This window comes from Rhipicephalus sanguineus, chromosome 5 (genome assembly GCF_013339695.2).
Source record: "Rhipicephalus sanguineus isolate Rsan-2018 chromosome 5, BIME_Rsan_1.4, whole genome shotgun sequence".
NCBI lineage: Eukaryota > Metazoa > Arthropoda > Arachnida > Ixodida > Ixodidae > Rhipicephalus > Rhipicephalus sanguineus.
Genome location: NC_051180.1, coordinates 86981372 through 87006458, shown reverse-complemented (window position 1 = coordinate 87006458; position 25087 = coordinate 86981372). Strand labels below are relative to the sequence as shown.

Here is a 25087-nt window from a genome sequence, read left to right as displayed (position 1 = left end):
CCCCAGAAAACACTGACTGAATATGGGCCTGTCCCGCAGCCTAAAAAACCCCGCCGACCCAACTGCATCCGTTCCGTTCGGTTGCTCTATCCTGTGACAGCAGCGAGTCGGAAATAGCGTAGGCCTTCTGCTCTAACATCACTGCAGTAGTGGCGCTAGCAACTACGCCTCGTGCAGCAAAAGAGGCTTCAACGACGCCGACCACCACTTAAGCGGGTGAACCTTTTTCGATCGCGGAGCTGCTTGGGGCTTTGGCACTGGTGAACAAGGCGTCATCTCCTGGACCTGACTGCGTTAGCTACGTCGAGTTAACGCATTTAGGCGACAAGGCGAAGATGCGCCTTCTTGCCATATTCAATGCCAGCTGGGAGAGTGGGCGTCTTGAACCTTGCTGGAAACGAGCTCGTGTCATCCCTATTCTCAAGCCTGGCAAGTCTCCAACGGACCTTAACTCCTATCGTCCCACTGCACTTCTCAGTTGCGTAGGAAAGCTGATGGAGAAGATGGTATTGATGCGCTTGGACTGGTTGCTCATGAAGATGAATGCATACCCTCCACAAATGTCAGGTTTTAGAAAAGGACGCAGCAGCATCGACAATGTGATTAGCCTTATCAACTGCGTAAAAGTCAACAAAGCTAGAGGCGGCATCACTATCGGCGTATTCCTCGATATCAAGGGAGCGTTCGATAACGTGACTCACGAGTCTATCCTATACGCCCTGAAGTCTGTTTGAGTCGGTGGTCGTATGTACCGCTGGATCTGCGACTACCTCACCGATCGCTCAGTCTACATGTCCACGAAAGAAGGTGACACAACCCCGCACACAGTGCAACGAGGAGTTCCACAGGGTGGTGTTCTAAGTCCTACCCTATTCAACATCGCCCTCATCGGATTGGAGAAACGCATCCCTGCATCGGTTGAAATCTCTCTATATGCAGATGACATCTGTATATGGAGCAGCGGTCGCAACAGACGTGTCCTACGAGCAAGGTTACAGAAAGCTCTCAATTCAATCGAGAAATTCTTACTCGCACGAGGTCTAACGATGTCACCAGAAAATGTGCCGCCGTTGCTTTTACTAGGCGTGATGTCTCGCGCTATATGTTAAAGGTAGCAGATTCTCCCATTCGATATGTGCCAAGTCATAAGTTTCTGGGAGTGACAATCGACAGGCTAATGACGTGGACGCCCCACGTTCGAGTATTAAAGGAAAAAATTGGGTCATACGCGAGCATCTTCCGCTTGTTATCAAGCAACGCCGGGGGATGCTCCGTAAACGCCCTCCTGCGAATGTACACGGCTCTCTGCGAAGGTCTTCTGCGATACAGCCTTCCTGCGCTACATGGAATTTCCCAAACCAACATACAAGCACTCACTGGAGCTCAAGCAAAAGCCCTGAGGGTGTGCCTTGGCCTACCAAAAAATACATCAACTATCGGAACCCTTGCCGAAAGCAGACGCCTATCAGCTCCAGTGCTCCTACAGCCGGAGTTTCTTCGTGTCCACTTGCGCTATGCCACCAGAGTGCCAGGTCATCCGCTTGTTTCAGACAGCGGTCCTGTGGTACGGAGCTTACTCCCGCTGCATTATCAAAGCGCGTCAATGCCTGCGGAGCCATCGTGGAAAATTCCTTCGTGGTCAATAGTCACTTTCGTGCCTGGGTTCAGTAACAAGAGGCGCACACCCGGACGAGCACTAACATATTTCACTCTGCAGCACATGGAAAACAGCTACAAGGCTCACCGTCATATTTACACTGACGGCTCTGTCACGCCTACGTCATCTGCCATTGGGGTATGGATTCCGTCTGCCAATGTCACCACTTGTGCCACTCTCAGTCACCGTACTTCATCTACAGCCACTGAACTGGCCGCACTACGGGCTGCTTTTAATTTCATCGTAGACCGGACAGCCGAGTCTTGGGTCATCTTCACCGACTCAAGATCGGCGCTACAGTCTCTGAAGTCCCCAAGCACGCAGGAACAGCTCGTAATGGATATCAAACGCCTATGCAATAAAGCCTGCGAATTGAATCACCGCATTGTTCTACAGTGGATACCTGCCCACTGCGGAATACAAGGCAACGTCCAGGCTGATGACGCTGCCAAAGCTGGACATGACGCCTCGAGAGAAATGGTTGAAATACCTTTCTCGAGAAAAGACGCGGCGACACTTGTATCGGCACATGCATGGCGCTTCCAGCGATCCCTCTGGACAGATGCCAGTCACCAGTATGGGCTTCTTTACAAAATTGATCCATCGTGTGCCTTCGATATGCCGCGAGACCTCAACAGACAAGAGGAAACATGCTTGCACCGCATCAGACTACACGTCGCCTACACTCATTACTTCAAGAACAAAATCAAGCTGTCGGACTCACCGTTGTGCGTTCAATGCAACGTCCTAGAAGACCTAAAACACGTTCTCTGCGAATGCAGGCGATATGCAACAGAAAGACTTTCTCTAAAGGCGGCTTTGCACCTTCAACAGGACTCGTGCTTAGAACTGCAGCACATTCTGGGCCCATGGCAAAACAGCACCTGTGCGTTACGCGCAACGAAAGCGCTGCTGACTTTCTTGCGGGCCACAAGCCTGACCGAAACTTTGTAAACCGTGTAGTCTATGTATGTATGTGTGGTTATCAGTGTATATATCATAATCATCACCCTGGAGCACCTGGAGTAGCATGTCAGGCGAAGCCAGGCAAACATCTCCAGCTTTTCATTAAAACATTTCTCTCTCTCTCTCTTTAGCAAGGGGATGAGAAAGGGAGGTGGGGGTGAGGAGGACTGGCGTTAGCGTAGGAGGAGGAGGCAAAGAACAGCAGGGGACTTAGATTTAGGCACAGGGGGGCAGGGGGGTGGGGGCGCCCCCCCCTAATTACCTAAGAGGGGGACGCAAAATCTGCCTCGTACATTGACCCTTCTAGTCACCGAAGAAGGGGGGGGGCCGCAAAATCTGCCCCATACATTGACTTAGTAGGGTGAGGGGGCGCTGTGATGAACCTTTGCCCCCCCCCCTGATGGAGAACCCTGCGCACGCCTATGGATTTAGGTGCAGGTTAAGGAAGCTCAGGCGGTCGGGATTTACTTGACGTCGCCCACTGCGGCATGCCTCATAATAATGTCGTGGTTTTGGCACACAAATCCCAGTAATTATTATTATTATTATTATTATTATTATTATTATTATTATTATTATTATTATTATTATTATTATTCACTTGATTCAAACTATAACGAGGCAGTGTCTCGTCGCAGGATGGCTCACTTTCACATGTAGCGTAGTTCCGCATGGGCTGGTAAAACAATAGGAGTAATTCATCGACGCCATTATTATCCAGAGCGGCAGCCTTGCACAAAGCAAGTGTCAGGCATCGCTGCTATGGCAGTTTAGGGTGGAAGATTACGCGGGTTGGTAATCCATTATGAAGGAAAGAAATCTCGAAATAAAGGGGACAAGAAAGACCGACCAGAAAGACCAGCGCTGTGTCTACGTCAGTATTTCTTCCACTCGTTTCTCTTCTCTCTTTTTCTCTGTATTTCTTTCTTTTCCCCTCTCTCTCTCTCTCTATTTATTTGTTTCCCTTTCTTTTTCTCTCTTTCTCTTTTTGTCTTGCTCGCTGTTTTTTCTGTCTCTTTCTTGTGTCTGTTTCTTTAAATATCTTTCCCTCTCTGCCTATTTCGTTCTCTGACGTTCTATCTTCTTCTCTTTCATCCATTTACTTCTATCTAGCTTTCAATGTATATCTTTCTTTCTACTTGTTCTCTCCCCCATCCTAGTTGTTGCATCCCACGCCGGACAAATTGGCGAAGCGGGAGAGCGCTCGTGTTCGGGGAGTAAAGCAGAAGATGATGACGAAGAAAGCGCGCGCTGTTCATGATGATGATAGCTCATTGTCGGGTATCTACGAGGCTTCGCCGAGCTTGAACATCTCCGCTGTTAAAAGGGTTCGCTACTTACAGTGCTGTGTAGTGCAGTATGTGATAGCGATAAGCTGTCCCGAATACGAGCAGGAATATTAAACCTGCGAGAGCGCTCAGGGTTTACTGCATGCAAACTGACTGTCCATAGAGCAAAGTTATAAATAAAGTGCGACCATATGTTATCGTGAAAAGCCTGCGTGAAGGTTCCAGCTACATTGGTGGTTTTGCCAGTACGTCTAAATATTATTTGGGCCAAAAGTAAGATAAACAAGTCAAGGGAAAATAATTTAAGCCCGCATCATATCCTTTATACCAACCAACATCTCTCATCTTAAGATAATATATGGAATATTCTAGTGGAGCCTACCAAAACATCGATGTCCCCACAAGGATCGATATGTCGAGGAGAAGGACACACAAGCACAAGCGGCCAACACGCAGCATCCATAGCGTTTAGAACGCGGATAGCGTCGCCTTCTATAGCTACGCAACGCCGGGGCGAAGCGACTGCGGTCGCTGTATGACGCTGGAGTTTCAGGGCCAGTAGAAAAGTATTGATGTATTGATAGACCCTGGTTTATCTTTGCCCTTAAACTTCCTGGACGTTGTTCCTAAGTGAGGTATGTATAGGCACCCTGCAATGCAGTTTCCGAGATACGATGGTAGCGCCAGAAAACACAGCCTAGCGAGTGGACGCAGCAAAATCGAGTGTCTATCCTCCGCATCCTCTATAGGCACCGTACACTGACCAGAGGGAGCTGCGTTGCTCGCACTGGCCCGTCCCAAGTTCGCTGGCATTGGCCGTTAGGGGCACGCAGAAAACAGACGCGCGAACGCGTCCCCCGTGTATCCCGGCCGCAGTCCGCCCACTCATTCAGAGAGGGAGACGCGCACATCGCGTTCCATTTTGAGCAACCCCGTCTCATTATTGCGTTTTTTGTCCGCTAGGTTTTGCGTTCTGGCGCTGCAGTCGCACTGGAAAACTCGACTGTACGGTGCCTATGTTCAGAAACGCTCCTTGACTTGAACGTGACTTGCCATCGCCTCAATGCAGTGAGTTTGAAACGCGTTTGTAGCGTTTCTGCTGCCTTGGCACAGCCTGAAAAGAGCGCGTTCTAAACGCGTTTGTGCTGCATTGAAGGCGGTGGCAACATCCCTGAGGTGATTACGAACGCACGTAGGAAGCGTTCGTTGAAAGAGGCGCCCAGAAGGGAGACACTTGAGCGCGTCGATGTGTCCAGCAAGCGTTTCATTTTCTTGGTATCCCTGGCGGCTGGTGCCCTCAACACTCAGGCGTTCGATAAGAGCTCCATCGCGCCCTCTGGTCAGTGACGGGTGCCTATACAGGCTGGCACGCAAACATTTTTCGGCACTCCCAAAGAATTTCAGCGCGAACTTTCTGCTGGGATTTCACAGACAGTGCGCAAGAATTATCTAAAATTCCATTTTTTAACCAACATATAGCTGCAATAGCCAATATCAGACAACATTCGCCGACATTCGACATCATATACCAACCACTTGCCTGCATGGTACATGGAATGGTTGCTTGTTGCAGCAACTGTACCATTTTGCTTTCTTCGCCGACTGTATACGGTATTTACCAGAAAATTCGACGACGCAAACCACCGAGAAGAAAAGGCGAAAGGAAAGAACGCTCTTTCCTTTCGCCTTTTCTTCTCGGTGGTTTGAGTCGTCGAATTTTCTTGTAAACATGCACCAACTAGCCCAACAGCAAGTTTTACTAATGTATACGGTATCATTACTTGTTGCGCCGAATGTACATTTTTATTACTTGCGGTGCCATCAATAATATCCGCCTACATTTATGCGACGACACTGTAATGTTGTTACTCTTTGCGACGACTGTATGGTATGATTATTTACCGCGGCAACTGTACTAGCCTGCTTTCCTGCTACTTTCTATTGTAGTAAATATCCGTCCCGGATATTTACTTTCTGGATGTCATCTGTAACCGAGATGGCTTACTGCTCCTCCATATTAGGGTACATATTAAGGTGAAAGCCTCAGCTGCCTCATAAAACGCGAATATTCACCGTCGCCGGCTTCAACACGAGTGACTAAAAAAATCACTGTCAGGCGACGGCGTCACCATATGACGTCATCATGACGTTACAGCACCCCAAAATTTGTTAGTCTTCATGACGTCACGCAATGACGTCATCACGTGATATTGCCGCTTGGTCTGAAGTGGCCTGATCACAGAGTCAGTGCAAAAACCAGGTGACGTGTAGAAAACCTGCATTGCCTCCAATCCTGGAGGCAGTGCAAAACCACGTCACGTGCAGAAAGCTTTCGTAGGGGTGCGGAGGAGGGTTAATATTCGAATGAGAAGAAAAAGAACATGGCTTTCGCCTTTGAGTCGTCTTAGGCGAATGCAGAAGGGACCCGGTGAGGATTTTTTATTGCGATGGCAATTATATGGACAGTCTCGGCTGATTTTTGCCGTCGCCGTCATGCACCGTATATGTCTATGTATATATATTAAAGCCACAAAGAAAAATAATTGAGAAACACTTTCCGACGCGCGGCATCGAACGGGCGACCTCTCGCTTACCAGCGCGCGGCGTTAGACGGTTACGCCACCAACAGCACAGTCTTTCAGCCTGCTAAAGGCGAGCTATTTATATACACCATTTACTTCAGCATGCTTCCTTAGTCACCACATAGATGGCGCTATGTGCGCGCGTTGCGCGCTTGAAAGATCGTCGCCCCGCTCCTGCGAAAGCCTTTGCTCTTCGCCCTACAGAGCGTGGTCACCTTCGTGCGCTTATCTCGAGGAAAGAAGGGGGCGGCCGAGGGGGGGGGGTAGGGGGGAGCGGGCGGTTGTATGTCTGGTGCTTTCCCCGCGATGAAGCCACAGAGTGTACGAAGGTCACTTCGCAGCGGCCGCGTTTGCGAAAGGAGCGCGCTGTTCAAACAGAAATAAGTAACAACTGCGACATTTAGTTCGCGCTCGTCCTGTGTGTACCTGTTCGTTCATTTCGTGAGTCCTGCTTTATGTTTCAGCAGTGCGCTTCAAGTATCTAGCTGTGACGCATGATAGTTCGCGCTCGTCCTGTGTGCGTTCTTTTCGTGCATCCTTTGGGCTCGAGCGACGCGCTGGCAATTTCGAGCTGCTTTCCGTTCTTCGCGTTACACTCCAATTTATTGCTATCGCATTCATTGCTTCGCCCTTGCGGAGAAACTGTGACTTTTTTTATACTAGGAATGTCAAAGTAATTTAATGAGTGTTTCGTGAGGGCATAGGCTTGCGCCTGTACTCTCCTAACATCGTCATCATCATCAGCCTAACTGCGTCCGCTGCAGGCCTCTCCCATGCTCCGCCAATCAACCCGGTCCTGTCCTTGCTGCAGCCACGTTATCTGCGTGAACTCCTTAATGTCATTTGCCCACCTAACCTTCTGCCTCCCACTCGCGCGCGCGCCTTCTCTTGGCATCCACTGTGTTACTCTTAATGGCCAGCGGTTATCTTGTCTTCGCTCTACACACTCTGTCCATGATGATTTCTTTTTGATTTCGACTAAGATGTCCTTAACACCCGTTCGTTCCTGACCACTCAGCTTCTTCTTGTTCCTTAAGGTTACTCCTATCACCTTCTTTTCCATGGCTCACTGCGTAGTCCTCAAGTTGAGCAATCTTCGTAAGCACCCAGGTTTCTGCTTCGTAGGCAAGTACCGGTAAGATGCAGCTGCTGTTAAGCAGCTTTCTCGTGACTGTATAGTGGTAAACTACCACCCATAATTTTAGAATGCCTGCCAAATGCGCTCCACACCATTCTTATTCTTCTAGTTACTATAGCCTCGTGGTTCGGCTCTGCGGTCACTACATCTCCTAATTAGACGTATTACCTGGCTACTTCCAACGCCTCGCTACCTATCGCACGGCCTTGTTTTCTTACGAGAAGTGTTGAACATAATACTTCAGTCTTCTGCATATTAATTTTCAGACCTACCGTTCTGCTCTCTCTGTCCAAATCAGTAACGATGAATTGCAGTTCATACCATGAGCTACTCATCAAGGCAATGTAATCAGTGAATCGCAGGTAACTGAGTACTCTCAATTAAATCGTATCCCTAAAGGTTCCCAATTTGTGTCCCTGACAACGTCCTGTAAGCTCGCAGTAAATATCACTGCGCAGATCGTGTCTCCCTGCCTTACATTCTTCTTTAAAGGAGCTTTCAACCCCTTCAGGCAATGCTGTACTTAGCATTGCCTGAAGGAATTGTGACTTTTTCGAGCTGTCGCCTTCCCGCTGATTAGCAGTAGCATGGCATGCATAAACCGCAGCGAGCTGCTTTCTCAACAATGCAAAATGTGAGATCCACCATAACGAATTGCCTATCGACACAGTTTTATACCTATGGAAAGGAAGACTTTATCCGTCGATGACACGCGATTTTTCTTTTTCAGTATTATAAGTGGTAATGTGGTTCCCAGTAACCCCTGATTAACATGCACGTGTCATGTGAAGCGTGAAATGTATTCAACAAGACCCTCACCATCCTTCCTTCCTGCCGATGGTCCTTATGTTGCTATTTTACGTATTTCTGTCGTCAGTGTCAGTGATGTACTATAGTACGCTTAAGTGGTGCCATGCGCGGCACAACAGTGAAATGTGACTCGGGATATGTGCGCATACGCGTAAACTGTCCATGTGATGAAGTTCACTAAGTTGCTGAGCGATATATAATATATATATATAATATATAATAGATATTATATTATATATATATATATAGTCCAGCCTTCTGACGAAGGCTGAGCCGAAACGTTAATAAAACTACATTTCGTACGTGAGTCCTTCTTCTCACTCATCTATCGTACCGGACCCATCGATCTTCATACCCAAAGTATATATATATATATATATATATATATATATATATATATATATATATATAATATATATATATATATATATATATATATATATATATATATATATATATGGGAAGAGAAAAGACACAACTAAGCGGTTAGCTTGATTCCCAAGTACGTTTGGCCCATTGGAAAAGGTTCTTCAGTATATATATATATATATATATATATATATATATATATATATATATATATATATATATATATATATATCACAAATACATAATGACCGTGAGTAGCAGGTTAGAGCAGAAAAGCTGCCAGTAAGACCAATCACAGGAAACCTCTCGGCGAGCGGCAGCTGATCAAGAAACAACCAACGACCGCACGCCAACGCAACGTGAGCAATAAAATTGAAAGAGCGTTCACGACCACTGCCGTGCCAAATGTGCGTTGGAAAAGAAGTTGCAACCACAAGCGCGAAATGAAAACAAAAGTACATGGCTCGGTCACGAGTTTGTTTTTATAAAGCGACGCAACAATAAAAGCATCACGAAAAATATCACGGTTGCACCGTCGCATCGCACGCAACGCCGCTAACTCACGCCATCCTCCCCATTCGCTTGTTTTTCACGCGTTAGTGCGCACATTTTGGTCAGCACGGGCAATGTGGAGAAGCCCCAGAAAGCGTTAGAACCACACAGTCACGCCTTTCTTTTTTCCTTTTTCTTTTTTCTCGTCGTCGTGCTTCTGAAGCATCCGTGATGCGCTGTCGTGTCTTGTAGGAAAGTCTCGGTCCTGGCAAACTCTTGCTCTTCGACAAGTGGTTACAGAAAAGAGAGTTATACGAGTCACCTAGAAGGTGACTGGTGTAACTTCAATGTGTAATGAATAATTGAAAGATAAAGAAAAGGCGTCAGAAAAGTAGTGACCCTAAAGCCGTAACCACACGCACGCGTTACAACGTGTCAGCGCGTGCCGTGCCCTCTCCCTATGCTCTCCCTCTACCTCTGTAGGAACGCGACGCGACGCCGAGTCTACACGGCACGCGCTGACGCGTTGTAACGCGTACGTGTGGTTAGGGCTTAATGCAAAACGGACCTTGTTGTCCTCACCCATCGGAATCAAATCAGCTGACCGGGCTCGACAGCCAAGCGTGTTGACGAGGAAAGGACTGCTTGGCAAAGTGCGACGGCAGAAAAAGCACTGCTGGTTTAACTCGTATATGACCACTAGACAAAGCGGCATGCTCTGACGTGCACACAGATAATTCCCGTTTATGTAACGGAGTGCAGCTAAAGGAAAAAAAATACCAGGAGAGAAGAAACGGAATAATACTTAGGATTATCAGATGTGTCTTATAGGACACGGCAGTTAGCATCCCCCTGCCGGCGCTACTTATCAGCCCCAGCCTTTCGAACACAAGGATTAATGGTCATCCTCCCAATGGACTTCTTTCACTGCGTGTCTTTGGTACATGACGCCGCGTTTGTTTAGTTAGCGAGGGAACATTTGCTGCCATTGTGTCCTCAAAACATCAAGTCTTACTTCGCGTGATATTTATTACCTCAATATAAAATATGATATTTAATACCTTACCGTCAGCACTTTGCCGTTCGTGCCGAGCTTTATGCATCATTTTTGTGCAATACTTACGCAGTGAGCAAAGAATATCAAGGAGAGTATTTTTTGCTTTTCACTTCCGGATCAAGCATGATCGGTTTATATCACGCTGTAGCACTATTCGCGTGCGTCAGTAGCCCCGACGCGTCCAGGCAGCCGTTTCAATGCCTTATATCCTTGCCTTCCTGGAAGCCTTCCTGGAAACCCGAGCGACGTTATTGCTTCCGCCTTGGTGGTACGGAAGAGAATCGCACGGAAGCTGACCTCTCCATGTAGTGAAGATGACAAACAATAAATCGAGAGGGAAGTAGACAGGGAAGCAGCTTTACGCCGCACGCAAAGCGCAGGAAGCGGCGGTAATCCGGTTTCGCAAGCTGGGTCTTTCATTGCGGTCACATGAACGTGATCATAACTGTGGATAGTGTACCCACGACCATGTACAGTTAAACAAGTGGGCCTCGTTCTTGAGCGTATACGCTGTCACTTCGCTAACAGTAACAATGGCATGTCCACTAGCCATACAAGAAATAAATCACGGATCTCAGAAATGTTATAGCAGTCTCGGAAACGCCTCGCTTGCTTTCGTTGAGATTAGCGTGGGGAATTGTCATGTTGCGTGGTTCTCTCTCTCTCTATTTTTTTTTTCCATTTAACGAGCGCTTGGCTATGAGCGCGAGGGCTTATGACAGGCAGTACTTTATGGGAATTTCACGCACTGTGCAGGTACCAAACCGGTCGTGTGTCTGGTTAACCTCACCGCGTTATTTTGCCGCTTTCTCGCCCAGTACTAAGGAGGAAATGAAAGAAAATTTTCGCAGGGTTATATGAAAGGATTAATTGTATCTAGCATATAAATCGAGAAGGCCACGTTTTCAAAGTGGCCATATGTGTTTTCCACAGCGAAGGCGTATTTGCAATGCTTCGCGGGTTTGGGATCGAAAAATGAGCCAAAATATTACAGGCACTAACTAGGATTAAAAGCGAACACAGTAAGTGCGTCCACGCGGGTGGCTCGCTTGTGTGTTGTGCATTGATCTTTTTTTGTGCTTGTCGACGGTTGGCGCTGCTAACAGTGCGCATTTGCGTGAAAACACACACATACATACATACATACATACATACATACATACATACATACATACATACATACATACATACATACATACATACATACATACATGCATACATACATACATACATACATACATACATACATACATACATACATACATACATACATACGATTCATCCGTTAATTCGGTGCCAGAGAAACACGTGTACGCAAATTTTACGGACAAACTACAGCTCGCTAACAGTGCTCCCGCTTTACGAATACAAGAAAAGGCATTGCCGGAACACGTCGTTCAAATGGAAGGAATGATGGAGCATTCTCTGCTACACGCAGGTCGGGCGCGGGCGTCGTGTTAGAAGCAAGCAGAACAGACGAGAGCTTGTTCACTATATTTTGTGCCCGCGTGTTTGCTGGGCAAAAACAGTTTCATTCACCCGCACCTTGATTCGAACCGCGAACGATTTGTGCGACGTGTTTTCGTATTTCCCACCCTTATACCAGCTCGTATCGCATTTTCAAGAGCAAACAAACAAAATGGTAAAAAGATATAGAGTGCGAGCTAACGGCTGCCGGTGGATTCATCTCACACGTCGGTCGGCTCTTGCCAACGTATGGAGTTGTTTCTCTTTCCGGGGGCTGTGAAGTAAAGAGTAAAAAAACACATAAAAGATAAAAACAAGTGGCGCAAGGGAGCGTCACACGCAGAACCTCTCATACCTGGGTTCGAGATGGATCATGACCGAACCGAGTACGGCCGGCAGGCCGTAGTATGAGCTCGCGATGAGCGAGAGCACCGTGCGCGCGTGCACCGCGCAGCTCTTATTCAATTTGCTGCGCAGGGGTGGGCAGCTACACGGAAGCTGCTTCGCAATCATCGCGGCGCAGAAGATTGGCTTTGGCTTTTTATACTCGTCGGCGCTCTCCTCCGGATTGCGTGTCGTTCGGGTCAGCGCGCGCCGGCCAAACAAATGAATATCAAGACGAATTGCCAGGTGCGCTGACAGCAAAACCGGGGGCGCACGCGTGCCTCATCGCACACGGGGACCCGGTTGTCAAAAGAAAAACGGGCGAAACATGAAGCTGGAAATTATTCCTTTCTCTGCATGCTCTATGGCGATTCTCAAAGAAATACGAAACAACTTCGCTATGGCGCTCCGCTTACCTGTAATAATTAGGTCCGTGATAGCGTCAGTGCTAATTAATTAAGGCTTACACACGCACACGTACACACAAATGCGCGAGTGCGCTTATTCTTTAAGTTAACATATTCATTCTGAAAATTAAGTCAACCATGCAGCGTGTCGGTGCCTCGTTATTTCTTTCTTGAAGAGCATGAAACGTCTCAAACACAACTCTTCTTTCTCCCTCTAACTCTAGAAAACATAGAGATAGAAAATGACTGCCCACGCACACCGTACATATGATTAACCAGCGAAGCTGAAAAGGGTGGCCCCGGTGATTTTTACTTAGCGTATTCCGACGCTTCAACACAGTCTTTCTCAATTATTCCATGGTTAAGTCTCTCCATAAATCTCAATCGGCGCTTGCCGCCCGTGTGTTCCTTTCGTCATCGTTTGTGGACCAGTGGTGAGTAGCGGGATTTGCCCAATTTCTGTGGCACAAACGCGCTAGGAGTTTGCGTACATAGGACCATAGTACTTCAACGTACGAATTTAGCTGTAAGAGGCGTTGATCCCAGAGTTATGAGAGGTCTTGAGCATTCGAGGTCATTCTCTTTCCGAAAGATAAGGACGTTGTCACGTGGCTACTAGTGTGGACACTGTGACCGAATGGATCGGTGCGGCCTTGCCCTTAATGACGGTTTGATAGCCAGCAAAAGTACTCGCGGTGCACGCGGTCGGTCTAAAAGCTCGAGAGGCCAAAGTGCGCATTGTGCTCGAGACGGGGTCAATAGGTGCGCGTGGTCGAGCAGTTTCCTTTCACTAGCGTCGCGTACCAGATGCGGGATTATTGTGCGGATACTTTCAGTTCGTCGAGGTAAGCACCTCAGAGCGGGAGCGTATTTGTGGCAGCGTTTGTCTTGCATTCTTCTTTCACTGACCCTAGTCGTTCGTACCGTTAACTTTCTTCTGACAATATGGGTTGTCTAACCGATTGGTTAATGAAGTGTCCGCAAGTACAGCTATACGGGAGATTATTGGAACATGAAGTTCCTAAAAATATTTACTAGAGAGAACTGTGGTGCTGCGATCGTTCTACCACCAGGGGAAGGATGGGATGGAGTGCATGGATTTATCTGCCTACTCTTTATGCTTGCGGCTTCGAACGCCCTTGCGGCTTTGTCTATCGTTGCGTTTTGGCTTTTGATTCGGATAAAGGAATGGCTGATTGTGAACGTCGTGAGCTGATCTGAATCGGTCAGCCTAAAAGGCTCAGGGTGATGAAGTGGGAGTGTTGAACTTTTGCTGAACTTCGACTCGCGACAAAGCGGCTGCAGGCCACACGGGGCCGAAAAGACAAAGGTTAGGCAAATCCATGTACTAACCATCATTCTCAAGATGGCTGATACGCCATGCGTTGCAGCGCCCATATACACTAGCTCTAGATTTCCCTCTAGGGTACCATATGAAAATCTATGGATTGCAATAAGAGAGACCAGTGTGCTTTCAATGGTGGTAAGGAATTGCTGAACATGGCTCACGTTCACTAAGAAGTATTTTTCACGGTAGAAAAGACAGAGTATAGACCAGTCACCTGCGTAATGTGTAATTTAGTAGCCCCAAGTAATCACGTGCACTGGCGAAGAACTTAGAACAAAAACCAAGTTACCATGCCTGCAGCCATGTGTTTGAACGAAAAAGTTCGCTGAACAACCAAACACGCAAAGAAAGTATCAGCTGACCTTTTGAGACGAGAAGAAAGGCAAACACTGCGGCGACGCGACGTAAATCCATCCTGGCGTCACCCTTGTAGGCCACTGGCTTCCAGCGAAGAGCCGGCCGCACGGGGCACGCGCACAAAGCAAACACACGCTAGCCCGCGCACACGCAACGAAGGACAAAGCCACGCAGCAGCGGTTAAGCAAAAATTGAGCAAAAAACGAGCCGCACAACAGCACGGCAAGCGACGCACAGCACTGCGCTTTCCACCGCTCTTTCGTCGTTCTTGTCTGAGCGTCGTGTATCGTTGCGCGCACCACGGCGGCCCGCAACAATAAAAGCCCGCCTCCTCGCAAGACACTCACGCAACGACCTTTCACCGCGGTCCAGTTCTCTGTTGCCCGTGCGACACTGCGCAATGGAAGAGTTTTGTCAAATACTGAGCGTGCCCTCAGAAACTTATGAGCACGTTATTCCATTTCAGTGTGCTGACATACCTTTTTTCTTGCCGTTAGATTGCGGCACATTTAACGCATTGTTAAGTGGATGAAAATACCTTCGTCAAATAAGAAAACAAGAAGCTTCTTCTTCTCATAAATCTCTATCGATTTCCTTGTATGCTTTGGGCTGCAGACGGGTGGATGACTTATTTCTTTTTCATGACAAAAGCACGCCGCAACAAATTTCAATCTATCTTGTAGTGGCTCGCTCATTCCATTAGGGCTACCTAACCTAGCTCTCGGGAAGCAATACGCTGTTTTTATTGGGATAGCAATTATATGGACACCCTCGACTGGTTTTTGCCGTCGTCGTGTATATATATATATATATATATATATATATATATATATATATATATATAATATATATATATATATATATATATATATATATATATATATATATATATATATATTATATATATATATATATATATATATTCCACAAAGATAAATGCTTTCCGAGGCGCGGATTCGTCCGGGCGACCGGGCGGCGTTAGACGGCTAGGCCACGGAGCGTACGTTCCTTAGCATACTTATGGCGATCTATTTAAATGCACCATTTAGCGCTGGCGGTACGCAGATCTTGGGGGCAATTCAGCGTGGTCTCTGCAATACCAGCGAGATGGCGCGAAGAGCGCAGCGCGCTTTAAGGTAGTCGCCCCGCTCGTTGCGATGCGCGCGCTCCTTTAACACCTGTACGCCTGTACTTTGCCCTATAAAGGGCGTAGTCGTCCGCGCGCGCGCTTATGTTGTGATGGGGGCAGTTTGTTCGTCTTGTGCTTTCACCGGAAAGCTTGCGTTGAAGTTACAGAGAGCACGAATATCACTTCGCTCGCTGCAGCGGCCGCGTTTGCGAAAGTAGCGCGCTGCTCAAGCACAAACAAGTAACAACTACGACAGCTGTTAGTTTGCGCTCGTCCTGTGTATACCTGTGCGTTCCTTTTGCGCGTCCTTCTTTGTGTTTGAGCAACGTCCTTTACGTGCCAAGCTGTGAACGTTGTTAGTTCACGCTCATCCTTTCTGTGTTGTTTTCGTGCATACTTTGTGCTTGAGCAGCGCATTGCACGTTTCGAGCTGCTTGCCATTCTTCCTGCGGCCTTCCAATTTGTTGCTATCGCATTCATTGCTTCGCCCATGCGGCGAAACTGTGACTTTTTCTGAGAAACAAAGGAGTCGACAAGCGTGAAACATTGTGGCGTTGTTTTAATTGTTAAAACCACATATGACTGTGAGAGAAACTGTAGTAAGCGACTGTGCATGTCGTTACAGTGCATGATGTTCTTTACGTGCACGCAAGTTGCCCCGTAATAATTGTAATCAAAACGGGGCAATTCCTGATTGTAATGTGAACTCAAAGATAGAGTTTCGAATGAAAAACGAGCCAGATCCTGCACCTGTTTGAATCAAACTGAGCCAGTTCCATTAAACCAGCGCTACGTCAACAATCGTGACCAAAACAACCAACGTGGTCTCATCCAATATGTTTCATTTGTGTCCTAGTTCCTTTGCTGTTGTGCTTTTGTTCCACAATTACTTTATCTTGGGCGAGTAGGTGCTTACTGAATGACATAATGTTGCAGGGCAAAACTAGAATATAAAGAGCAAGAGGCCGACTTTCTTACTTCTTTCGGCCTCTCTCCATCCTCGTTCATTTTGCGCTGTGCAAATATGTCTATGCTAAATGACCAATTAGCCCAGGCAACCGTTCTTTCAAGGCCTCTTAGCGTTTCTTTTCGAGTCTTGGGCTGCAGTATCATGTCCTTCTATCGCTCTAAGACGGTTTAATGGAAATAGAAGGCAACTGAAATGAATATATTGGACACGGATCCATTCCTTGAAGATTAAGAAGAAGTGATCTGAAACGGCGCCCCATAAAACGAGCTTAGAAGATGAAGAAGAGCTGAAGCATTCGTCTAAGGCCTTCAATGGATTCCAAGAACAAGAAAACGCTGCCCACAGTCCAGAATGGTGCGCTTTTTACCCTGAAGGACCACTCGTTCTACTGGTCTAGTAATCGCCATAACGTCCATGCAACAAAAACACGGCACCGACGGAAGCACAATGATGGTGCTTTATTTGTCGGGAAATATTGCTACACCGTTCATTCGCTACGTTTTAGACTTGTTTTACGAGCTAATTCAAGCTAGAATGAAATGTTCCAATATATAGGAGCCAAATCCAAATTTTATTCCTCAATACCGACAATAGTGGACTATACAGATCTTAGTCCCGATATAGATTTGAGGTATTTTGGTGACATGAGCACAGTGGCAAAAAATTGTTGGAGTAGGCCCAACCATATAGTCAGTAGCGAAAAACTGCGTTTTTCTCAGTTTCAGTTAAAGTAGACTTGGCTCCTTTAGGAAAAAAAAATACGCCACATTTCACACCTTGAAATAAAATTTTTCTGCCTATACTTGCTCTCATTTATGCTGCGCCTCTCTCAGATGAAACCATTATTTTCTCAGATTGGTCGAGAGAGTGTCCTGTATCGTCATTTCTGTCATTCACATTTATTTTAACTAGCGCAGTCAAAGTTGGACCGCGGCAAGCCATTGCTGTTTTGACTTGACTGACTTTATTGTACTTGACTAGAGTTCATGGATCATTCAGAGCCTGGTGTTGTGCTTGGTCGGTTATTTAACAAGGACGACTGAGGTACTGATATACGTGGCACACACCCCAGTTGCCGCAGGATAAAAACTAGTTAAACGCCGCGACTCCCGAGCATGCACCAGGATTCTGCCTACGCTAACGAATAAGTAATGTTACGTACAGTTAATTCTACATAGCCTCCACTTCAGATCAAGGAGGTGCCACCCGCCCCTGCCCCCCCCCCCCTCCGCCTCCCCCCAAAAATTTCTGCCTACGCCCCTGCAAGTGACTCGCGCGATCCACTCCCAGCTCATTCCTCTAGCTGCCGCTATCACAATCTTCTAAAATGTTTCAAACCGTTTCTCACACAAACTACTCATCTAAGGGGTGTGCGAGCTTACTCGACAACCATTTTCCCACTCGTGTCTTGTCCGTGGGCGTTTCAACGAGCGTTGCTTCATTTCTTGCTATGGCATGAAATTAAAAAGCTGACGTTAAATGACACCACGTACTAATGTCGAGAAAACTTACAACACCCCTTCTTCCGGCTATCCTATTAAAACTTCGTCTCCATTGCACTTGATTCTCTCTAATCTTTCAGCAAGCTTTCTATCACTCGAGCCTTCATCAACGTATTTAACAGCAAGCGAAAACAATAGACGTAATAAAGCAGCCAGGGTAGGCGTAATAAGGCGCGCTGAAGAAATGCTGAGGATGGGTTCACGCAGACGCCATTGTCTTTGCGGGGCACGGCGAACTGCGTATAGCGAAGCTTTCGAAACCATCAGAGGAGAGCGAATCAGTAGCCCGGCGCATTTCCGGCTCACTGGACGCTCCCGTCCCGCGCAAACGATGCCACGGGGATGCATTTCTGCAGCGGGGGCCGCAAAGGCAGCGCGCACTACTGGCTCGTTACTTCGATGCCGGAAGCGGCGAGCTGCAACGACTCCCGCCACATTTACAGTGTTGCCAACGTATCTAACGCGTAGGCTCCCGCGATGAACTGCCAAGGTTGCGTGATTGCACGGCGGGGTGCTCTGATGCTTCGCAAATGGCCTCCATGGTCACCATTCCAAGTTTGCTTCGCGGATTTTCATAACACCGCTTTCTGCTGCCCGCGACTCACGAACTTGAGCGGAGGGTCCTGCGTTCTGCGGTGGAGAGTTTCTTTGCCGCGCTAGTCATCTCGCTATTTATATAAGCAATTTCAAGGTTCCTTATATGCAGTTTATGGCTTGGGTCTTTATACGAGCCTGCCCTAGTGGCCTACAAAGCCGGGCTTCCTCATTGTACGAATCCGTTACTAAAGACGAGCTAAAACACGCCATCATTTCCTTAGAAATCATGCCTATTGCGTACGAGGCCACAGAACGCTTGTTCATCTGGTTCTTTTCAAAATACAATACAACGAGCGTCGCAGCCCTTTTTAACCTTTACTGAAAATGTCCGTAAGCATTCTCATGAGAGCGGATCTCTCTTTTAAATATTACGGCATTTTACCTGCCAAAACCGCGATCTGATTATGAGAGGTGCCGTGGTGGGGACCTGAGGATTAGTTATGAATACACGGTGTTTGCTAACGTCGTCTAAATCTGTGTACACGAGTGATTTTTGGTTTCGCTTTCTTCGAAATGGGAGGACCGAGGTCGGGATTCGAATAAGCGTCCTCCAGCTTGGCAGCGCCATGTTTTAGCCGCTCAGCTGTCATAGCGGGAAATCTTTCGTTGCTATTTGTGACTAGAAAATGCGCATAGGACACGCAGTCGGGCTCACTCGCATGCAGAAATATGCGACAACGTATGGAAGTGTAAGAATGCGTGCAGTGCCCTTGTAGAAAACTGTCGTTTCATTTACACCCATACTCAAGAAACAATTCGACTTGCGTCAATGAACTTGAGAAATATCATTGCTTGTGCTTAATCATTGCCCGTTAACATATCGGGCATTATGAAATGCTTTTGATAACAGTTACAACAGACTATTTTATTTCTCCGAAGTCGGTGGAACAGCTGTTGCGCTACGTTTGAACTTAAACAAGTATGCTATGTTTGAGCCAAGAAAACACACCAGCGTGCCTACTTCCTAAATGTCGCCATCGTTGAAGACTGTCACGTGATACAGCTTTTTCGTGTAATCTTTACTGTAACGCAGAGTCTGAATACGGCTAACCAATTAACAGTGTTTCGATGTACGAAACCGATTACTACATTTCGGTTTGTAACAACGAACCAACTTGTTAGCCTTCACTGCCAGTTACACGCCTCATTAAATTGGAAACAACAAAAGTTCTTGCGTGTAGTCAGCTCAAACAACGAAGTGTAGCACGTTTCATTCGCAGGATCATATGAAGCAACACGAGTCAGAATCAGAAACAATTCTATTGTAATTAGTACAAAGATTACATAGGGATAATATAGAGAAGGAGGCCCCGAAGTCAAAGACTTCAATGGGACCTACTTTTCAAAATAAATGAGAAACACAGGTTACAGCATAACAACACATATGCATTTTAAAGGGGTAAACAGAAATGATCGGTGTTGAAGTAAAACAAAACTAAATTAGGACTACAAAATCTAAGAGCACACAAAACAACAAGAACAAGGTCGTGAAATAAGTCTTCACTATAAGCATGATTATGAGCATGCCTATACCTCACGGATGAAAGTATATAATCTTTTAATTTATTTTTAAGCTGATGAACCTTTAGTGCTATTATTTTGCTGGGTATGGAGTTCCAAACGGCGATGCATGAAAAAGGGACGCTCTGCTTGCCATAATTAGGCAGAACGATCTTCAGGCCGTCCTAAAAAAAAGAACGGAGCAACGTAATCGACGGCCCATCGCATAATAGTAGTAACAACCATTACTGCAATTAATAATACCCACTTTTTCATTTGGTGCTGATGAATCGCAGTGAGGCCTTCGACCGAGCAACTTTGTCTGCGCGTTCTGCTTCACAGCAGCATGAGCGTTACTGCTGTGAAGCCGTGCACAAAAGCAAAACGCGCAAGCGTTTCCTTTTTTAATTTTTTGCGCGAGCTTGCATTCACCTTGTAAGATGCGTTACGTAATTATAACACAGTAACTTAAGAAATGCTAGTTTCCCTTTTTCTTGCGCCGTCAGCGAGGAGCTATGCTATGATAATCGCGTATCGCCTGCGTATTGCGTGACATGTAGGGGCGGCATTCACTTGCAGCTTTTCGTTTACTTTCATATTTTCTTCCATTTGCTATTTTTGGATTTAAATTAAGACCACAGTTCACCTACCTTGCACTTTCCTTGACTTTTCATTGTATCTAGGTTCACAGGGTCGTAATTTACAAAAATTAAGCCCCGTGGGCCCCGTTCTCCTGCTCTCAAAAGAAGCGAAGTGTAGTAACTCAACGGTTGTAGTCCACATTCACCACGTAGCAGACGGCTGTGCCTGTACGCACGAAGCAGATAGAAACTAGCACTAGTTTCCGTGATCGATTGCACTACTGCTGCATTAACCTCGCGGCATTATCGTTAGGTTAATTATTGCTGAAGGATATTGGTTAATTATCCTTCAGCTTACCGTTCCTAGCCGTTCGAAAACGCAAGAATTGTATATGTTGCACAAATAGAATGTAGAGACAACGTTTTCCAGCCAAATGTAACCATTCAATGAATGATCCTGAGAGCACGGGTTACTGTGTAGATCTTTGAATATTTAAATATGAGCGCCTAATCGATCCCCCGCGAATCTAGACCGAGACATATTCGACTTGCGCTTTAGCGATTCCCTGAACGCTTCGTTCTGTGGTTACCGCTACAGTGCCACAAGCTAAAAACACACACGAAGTTTAACTGATCTACATCACAGATCACCATTGAAAAACAGGTTTGCAGTAAGTACTTTCTGCGGCACGAATGCTACTGAATTACGAGCGTTTCCACGGTCATGTGTAGGAATAGTCCTATTAGAAGAAAATTAAAAGAGGTGTGTTTTGCTCACTTTGAGAGGTGGAAATAGATAGGATTGCACTTAACTCAACACGTAGCAGCAAGGAGTAGAAGGATTGCACGAGACAGCTTTTAGAGGCATGCACACCTAACATCTGAGTCTTTGCTCTGTATTTATCTCTCCAGGAAAACGTTCAAGAAGTCACTTCTCGTACAGTGTATATAACAAGACCAATGCATCTGCGTGACTTGAAAGGACACTGAACCGAAGTTTGTGTTGAGCTGTAGCATTGAATTTGGAGCAGTGAACGGATGACGCATTAATCTGATAAAAAACATGATAAGCTAGAAAGAAAATAAATATATATAAGCAAGAGTGATGTGCACGAGCTCGCCGCGTCCTCACATTTTTTGACAACTGACCGAGCGCAGTGGGGAAAGGGGGGAAACGAAGCGTGGCGTCTGCGTGCATAACTACTATTTCTCTTTCTTTCTTTCTTTCTTTCTTTCTTTCTTTCTTTCTTTCTTTCTTTCTTTCTTTCTTTCTTATCTCATTGCGCAATGCTCCCTCCTAACCGTTTCCTTTCTCCGTGCCGGCAATCGGACCTTCAATCCTGTGCTCAGAAGTGCGGCACGCGTGCTTCTACAGGCATCAATGATGGCCGTGCGTGAAACAGTGAAATGCAACAATGAACGACAATAATAAAATGTGGCAGCGTGAACTGACAAGTAACTACGATAAAATATCAGATGTCCATAACAAGAACGACTGATCGCCCTACAAGCCGACGATCGAGATAGCATCAGTTATTCGAAAACGGTGCACACAAATACGTGTGCGACCAGCGCATCTTCGAGAGCCTATTTGTGTACACCCGCGTTTCTGTATATTTTCCGGCGCCGCCACCACGGTAATCTGTATATCATAGAAGCTTTGCTTAAAACGGTACGCTACATTGCATTTTAAAGGAACCATAGAATGAAAGAAGCAAGTTCGAAAACATTTTCTGCGTCAGGAAAGGCTGAAACACGAGAAAAACAGAGTCAGACCCGCTATATCGGGTTGACATGAAGCTGGAGAAGAGAAACTTTATCTTGATTGCATTTTGTATCCTTCTGCGTTTTTTACACTGAGTTAAAGTATTGATTTTAAATATTACTGTACCAGACAATTGGCTTTATTATTTCTACTCGGTGTCATTGTAACGAGAGCCCACTACGAATACTCTTCCGTATTTTTGTAGGCGTGAAAATGATTAAAAACAATAAAAAATTTTGCACTAAGTCGCGGAAAGCTTGGCACAACGAAGCACAGGGTCCGTTGCTGCTCGCTGGGAAACCTATTTCTCTATATTGATCTATAGAGCTCGGCGGCCTTCATTTCTTTCTTTCTCTCTCTCACTCTTTCTCTTCCTATTTTTCTTCTTCTTTCTTTCCTATATCTTTGTCTCACTCTCTGTCTATCTATGGCTTGCTTCCTCTTTCTATCTTTGTTCTCGCTCTCTATTTGGTTTTCTCTTTCTTTCATTCTCCCTTTCTCGCTTTCTTTCACTTTCTGCATTTCTCTCTTTCTCATTCTTTATAAGCTATGCTTTACTTTCTCCCCTCCTCCTTTCCCTCACTTCCCTTTTTCTGAAAAGCGCATATTCTCAAAGCTGGAATACAAATGAAATTCTTTTCGGAGCCGCTGTTGTGGCATATTTTCTATTAACGCAAACTACGATGGTTCAGCAAAAGTAAATAAATAAATAAATAAATAAATAAATAAATAAATAAATAAATAAATAAATAAATAAATAAATAAATAAATAAATAAATAAAATAACTGCATCAAGATTATAACTTGTTTAAAGGCTACACAGTTCTAGATACTCTCAAGCCTTTAGTAGACAGAACACCGCTTTCTTCCGAATGAAACTGTCTTCTAGGCTTTCTTTGCAGTAGACCCTGCCGAGACATGTAATCAAATTACCCGCAACTCCGCACCTCCGTATAAGCGTACAACACGGTTTATAAGCAGGACAGGTGCACATACTATATGAATGTAGTCGCGTCCAAGTATTGCTACCGGAATCAAGATGTCCTGATCTCGATTTCACATGATTACGTCTTTGTCTCTTCAACTCAAAATCAACCGCTACACACCGAAGCTTTTAGCCCAACGAAGTAATCCGCTGAAACACTTCAGATGTTACTGCGGCAACTCTGAAAAACAACACAAAGAAGGAAAAGGATGTTTTTTTCACCACGAAATACGGCAAGGTAAACCTATGCCTGATCACTATACATTGATGGAAGCTACCTAATGCATCAGAGCAACCTAATAATAAAAATAAGTTCAGATCTTTTTCTGAATATCCCGTATTGAAAGGAGTGACTACGAGCGTGAGAAGCTGAAATCATAAAGATAAGCGGAACCACATCTTGAGAGCCCAGGAAATCGTCCATCAACCTGAGAGGCTGGAACTCCGCGAAATCTGACACATCGACGCTGACGGCCCTAGCTCGTCAATCTAAACTCAGGTGCGAAACCTTCGTTGCCGAAGTTATCACGCAGCCCGGGCTCTTCGCTCTCTTCATGGTGAAGCATTGCTTGCTACATAAATATATTCGTGACTCCCCTTCGAGGAGCCCCTTTGCCTCAGACGTGGGTCTTATGTGGAACTGGGTTGATTCACGCGCTTTATCCGGAACATTAGCTGTTTTTTCTTTTAGTTTTTGCTTAGTTAAGTGGAACAGGTCATATTTAACCTAAAACATCGATTCGTTCCAGTTACCGAATGGCGTGCTTTGCCACTTGTTCCACTTAAGACGCTGAGGCAACGTCGTATCTGGATCGTGTGTTCCATTCATATACTTAATGCGCATATGTGTAGACTTTAATCAAGGACGTGACGAGTCGACCAGTGTGGTTTGCCCCCAGACCGCATGCGCAATTCCTCATGTTACACCTAACGTATACTTCAAGTATAATCAGTAGGGTGTGCGAATATTCGAAAGTTTCGAATATTCGTCGAATATTACATTCGAAATATTCGTATATCGATTCGAAAATCGTGTATTCGAAACGTTTCGAATATTCGATAACTTCGAATATTCGAAAATTCGAATATGCGATTCGATTATCATGCATAAAATAACTCGTCTTCCACATTTCTGCTGCGTTCGTATAGCTAAAAACGTTGCCGAGAGGAGCGATAAACATCGTAAGTACACGGAGGCACGATATCTGCCTGCGACGAGCGCCCCAATACGTATGATTTATTGCTGGTGCATCTCCGACGTGCAGCGCTGTTGGCGATCATGTAACCGTACATTTTCAATATTATGCGGCCGTAACGTGCCGCACTACCACTCGTTCACTATGCGGACCACTTCTGAGAAAGACAGTGACCCACGTGACTGGTGGCGGCGGACTGTAGGCACCTTCAGATACCCCAGTCTGGCAAAGCTTTGCCCCATGTACCTCCCTATACCAGCCATTCTGTTCCAAGCGAGCGTGCCTTTTCAGTGGGGGGGGGGGGGGGGGGGGGGGGTCTCTGTTACAAGGGAGCGCCTGCTGCCTGATCATGTGGAGCAACTCATATTTCTTCATGATAACATGTAGTCATTACTTTCATTGTGCCGTGATATTTGCTTGCGTTGTGATGTGCATTGTGCTAGCTGGACATTGTGTTCTGAAGATAGCAGTGTATGTTGTGTTGCCAGTCAGGCTGTTAATGTTTTTTTTTTCAAATAGCTACATGTTAAATAAAAATA

At 46.0% G+C, this 25087-nt stretch overlaps 1 protein-coding gene across 1 annotated transcript in view; it reads right to left on the bottom strand.

Moving 5' to 3' along the window:
* LOC119393949 (neural cell adhesion molecule 2) overlaps positions 1 to 25087 on the bottom strand; it is a 58879-nt gene that overhangs the window by 33175 nt on the left and 617 nt on the right. The gene's annotated exons all lie outside the window — the stretch shown is intronic.